Genomic DNA, 5223 nt, shown 5'->3' on the forward strand with positions numbered 1-5223 from the left:
GGAAGATAGTGCAAGGAAGGTAGTGCAGGGGTCCTCTGCGGTCATCCCCCTGAAAAACACATACACCGCTTTGGGTACTGTTGGGGGGGGGGGACGCATCAGGGGAGGGCAGCAGCAGCCAAGTTCATAGCACCGTGGGTGGCTCTGCTACACAGGAGGGCAGGAAAAAGAGTGGGAGCGCAATAGTGATAGGGGATTCAATTGTAAGGGGAATAGATAGACGTCTCTGCGGCCACAACCGAGACTCCAGGATGGTATGTTGCCTCCCTGGTGCAAGGGTCAAGGATGTCTCGGAGCGGGTGCAGGGCATTCTGAAAAGGGAGGGTGAACAGCCAGTTGTCATGGTGCATATAGGTACCAACAATATAGGTACAAAATGGGATGAGGTCCTACGAGATGTATTTAGGGAGCTAGGAGCTAAATTAAAAAGTAGGACCTCAAAAGTAGTAATCTCAGGATTGCTACCAGTGCCACGTGCTAGTCAGAGTAGGATCCGCAGGATAGCTCAGATGAATACGTGGTTTGAGGAGTGGTGCAGAAGGGAGGGATTCAATTCCTGGGACATTGGAACCGGTTCTGGGGGAGGTGAGAACAGTACAAACCGGATGGTCTGCACCTGGACAGGACCAGAACCAATGTCCTGGGGGAGTGTTTGCTAGTGCTATTGGGGAAGAGTTAAACTAATATGGCAGGGGGATGAGAACCTATGCAGGGAGACAGAGGGAAGTAGAATGAGGGCTGAAGCAAAATATAGAAAGAACATAAGAACATAAGAATTAGGAACAGGAGTAGGCCATCTAGCCCCTCGAGCCTGCTCCGCCATTCAATAAGATCATGGCTGATCTGGTCGTGGACTCAGCTCCACTTACCCGCCCTCTCCCCGTAACCCTTAATTCCTTTATTGCTTAAAAATCTATCGATCTTTGACTTGAAAACATTCAATGAGCTAGCCTCAACTGCTTCCTTGGGCAGAGAATTCCACAGATTCACAACCCTCTGGGAGAAGAAATTCCTTCTCAACTCGGTTTTAAATTGGCTCCCCTGTATTTTGAGGCTGTGCCCCCTAGTTCTAGTCTCCCCTACCAATGGAAACAACCTCTCTGCCTCTATCTTGTCTATCCCTTTCATGATTTTAAATGTTTCTATAAGATCACCCCTCATCCTTCTGAACTCCAAGGAGTAAAGATCCAGTCTACTCAATCTATCATCATAAGGTAACCCCCTCATTTCTCGAATCAGCCTAGTGAATCGTCTCTGTACCCCTTCCAAAGGTAGTATATCCTTCCTTAAGTAAGGTGACCAAAACTGCACGCAGTACTCCAGGTGCGGCCTTACCAATACCCTATACAGTTGCAGCAACACCTCCCTGCTTTTGTACTCCATCCCTTTCGCAATGAAGGCCAACATTCCATTTGCCTTCCTGATTACCTGCTGCACCTGCAAACTAACCTTTTGGGATTCATGCACAAGGACCCCCAGGTCCCTCTGCACCACAGCATGTTGTAATTTCTCCCCATTCAAATAATATTCCCTTTTACTGTTTTTTTTCCCCAAGGTGGATGACCTCACACTTTCCGACATTGTATTCCATCTGCCAAACCTTAGCCCATTTGCTTAACCTATCCAAATCTCCTTGTAGCCTCTCTGAGTCCTCTACACAACCCGCTTTCCCACTAATCTTAGTGTCATCTGCAAATTCTGTCCCCTCCTCTAGGTCATCTATGTATATTGTAAACAGTTGTGGTCCCAGCACTGATCCCTGTGGCACACCACTAACCACTGATTTCCAACCGGAAAAGGACCCATTTATCCCGACTCTCTGCTTTCTGTTCGACAGCCAATTCTCTATCCATGCTAATACATTTCCTCTGACTCCGCGTACCTTTATCTTCTGCAGTAACCTTTTGTGTGGCACCTTATCGAATGCCTTTTGGAAATCTAAATACACCACATCCATCGGTACACCTCTATCCACCATGCTCGTTATATCCTCAAAGAATTCCAGTAAGTTAGTTAAACATGATTTCCCTTTCATGAATCCATGCTGCGTCTGCTTGATTGCACTATTCCTATCCAGATGTCCCGCTATTTCTTCCTTAATGATAGTTTCAAGCATTTTCCCCACTACAGATGTTAAACTAACCGGCCTATAGTTACCTGCCTTTTGCCTGCCCCCTTTTTTAAACAGAGGCGTTACATTAGCTGCTCTCCAATCCGCTGGTACCTCCCCAGAGTGCAGAGAATTTTGGTAGATTATAACAAATGCATCTGCTATAACTTCCGCCATCTCTTTTAATACCCTGGGATGCATTTCATCAGGACCAGGGGACTTGTCTACCTTCAATCCCATTAGTCTGTCCAGCACTACCTCCCTAGTGATAGTGATCATCTCAAGGTCCTCCCTTCCTACATTCCTATAACCAGCAATTTTTGGCATGGTTTTTGTGTCTTCCACTGTGAAGACGGAAGCAAATAATTGTTTAAGGTCTTTTAAAGAAGAAAAGTAAAAGTGGAGGGCAGAGAAACCCAAGGCAAAAAGCAAAAAGGGCCACATTACAGCAAAATTCTAAAGGGACAAAGTGTGTTAGAAAGACAAGCCTGAGAGCTCTGTGCCTCAATGCGAGGAGTATTCGGAATAAGGTGGACAAATTAACTGCGCAGATAGAAGTTAACGGGTACGATGCAATTGGCATCATGGAGACATGGCACCAGGGTGACCAAGGCTGGGAACTCAACATCCAGGGCTATTCAACATTTACGAAGGATAGACGGAAAGGAAAAGGAGGCGGGGTGACATTGCTGGTTAAAGAAGAAATTAATGCAATAGTAAGGAAGGACATTAGCTTGGATGATGTGGAATCGGTATGGGTGGAGCAACGAAATACCAAAGGGCAGAAAACACTAGTGGGAGTCATATACAGACCACCAAACAGTAGTAGTGAGGTTGTGGACAACATCAAACAAGAAATTAGGGATGTGTGCAATAAAGGTACAGCAGTTATCATGGGCGACTTTAATCTACATATTGATTCGGCTGAACAAACTGGTAGCAATGGAGGAGGATTTCCTGGAGTGTATTAGGGATGGTTTTCTAGACCAATAATTCGAGGAACCAACTCGGGAGCTGGCCTTCCTAGACTGGGTGATGTGTAATGAGAAAGGACTAATTAGCAATCTTGTTGTGTGAGACCTCTTTGGGAAGAGTGACCATAACATGGTAGAATTCTTTATTAAGATGGAGAGTGACACAATTAATTCAGAAACTAGGGTCCTGAACTTAAGTAAAGGTAATTTCAATGGTTTGAGGCGTGAATTGGCTAGAATAGACTGGCAAATTATACTTAAAGGGTTGACGGTGGATAGGTAATGGCAAACATTTATAGATCACATGCATGAACTTCAGCAATTGTACATCCCTGTCTGGAGTAAAAATAAAACGGGGAAGGTGGCTCAATCGTGGCTAACAAGGGAAATTAAGGATAGTGTTAAATCCAAGGAAGAGGCATATAAATTGGCTAGAGAAAGCAGCAAACCTGAGGACTGGGAGAAATTTAGTATTCAGCAGAGGAGGACTAAGGGTTTAATTAAGAGGGGGAAAATAGAGTACGAGAAGAAGCTTGCCGGGAACATAAAAGGATGACTGCAAAAGCTTCTATAGGTATGTGAAGAGAAAAAGATTAGTGAAGACAAATGTAGGTCCCTTGCAGTCGGATTCAGGTGAATTTATAATGGGGAACAAAGAAATGGCAGACCAATTGAACAAATACTTTGGTTCGGTCTTCACAAAGGAAGACACAAATAACCTTCCGGAAGTACTAGGGGACTGAGGGTCTAGCAAGAAGGAGGAACTGAAGGAAATCCTTATTATGTGGGAAATTGTGTAAGGGAAATTGATGGGATTAAAGGCCGATAAATCCCCGGGGCCTGATAGTTTACATCCCAGAGTACTTAAGGAAGTGGCCCTAGAAATAGTGGATGCATTGGTGATCATTTTCTAACAGTCTATCGACTCTGGATCAGTTCCTATGGACTGGAGTGTAGCTAATGTAACACCACTTTTTAAAAAGGGAGGGAGAGAGAAAGCGGATAATTATAGACCAGTTAACCTGACATCAGTAGTGGGGAAAATGTTGGAATCAATTATTAAGGATGAAATAGCAGCGCATTTGGAAAGCAGTGACCGGATCGGTCCAAGTCAGTATGGATTTATGAAGGGGAAATCATGCTTGACAAATCTTCTGGAATTTTTTGAGCATGTAACTAATAGAGTGGACAATGGAGAACCAGTGGATGTGGTATATTTGGACTTTCAAAAGGCTTTTGACAAGGTCCCAGACAAGAGATTGGTGTGCAAAATCAAAGCACATGGTATTGGGGCAATATACTGATGTGGATAGAGAACTGGTTCGCAGACAGGAAACAGAGAGTCGGATAAACGGGTCCTTTTCAGAATGGCAGGCAGTGACTAGTGGAGTGCCGCAGGGCTCAGTGTTGGGACCCCAGCTCTTTACAATATACATCAATGATTTAGATGAAGGAATTGAGTGTAATATCTCCAAGTTTGCAGATGACACTAAACTGGGTGGCGGTGTGAGCTGTCAGGAGGACGCTAAGAGGCTGCAGTGTGACTTAGACAGGTTAGGTGAGTGGGCAAATGCATGGCAGATGCTGTATAATATGGATAAATGTGAGATTATCCACTTTGGTGGCAAAAACACGAAGGCAGAATATTATCTGAATGGCGGCAGATTAGGAAAAGGGGAGGTGCAACGAGACCTGGGTGTCATGGTTCATCAGTCATTGAAAGTTGGTATACAGGTACAGCAGGCGGTGAAGAAGACAAATGGTATGTTGGCCTTCATAGCTAGAGGATTTGAGTATAGGAGCAGGGAAGTCTTACTGCAGTTGTACAAGGCCTTGGTGAGGCCTCACCTTGAATATTGTGTTCAGTCTTGGTCTCCTAATCTGAGGAAGGATGTTATTGCTGTTGAGGGAGTGCAGCAAAGGTTCACCAGACTGATTACCGGGATGGCAGGACTGACATATGAGGAGAGACTGGATCAACTGGGCCTTTATACTTTAGAGTTTAGAAGGATGAGAGAGGATCTCATTGAAACATATAAGATTCTGACGGGACGGGACAGGTTAGATGCGAGTAGAATGTTCCCGATGTTGAGGATGTCCAGAACCAGGGGACATAGTCTTAGGATAAGGGGTAGGTCT

This window comes from Pristiophorus japonicus, chromosome 5, assembly GCF_044704955.1.
Source record: "Pristiophorus japonicus isolate sPriJap1 chromosome 5, sPriJap1.hap1, whole genome shotgun sequence".
Classification (NCBI taxonomy): domain Eukaryota; kingdom Metazoa; phylum Chordata; class Chondrichthyes; family Pristiophoridae; genus Pristiophorus; species Pristiophorus japonicus.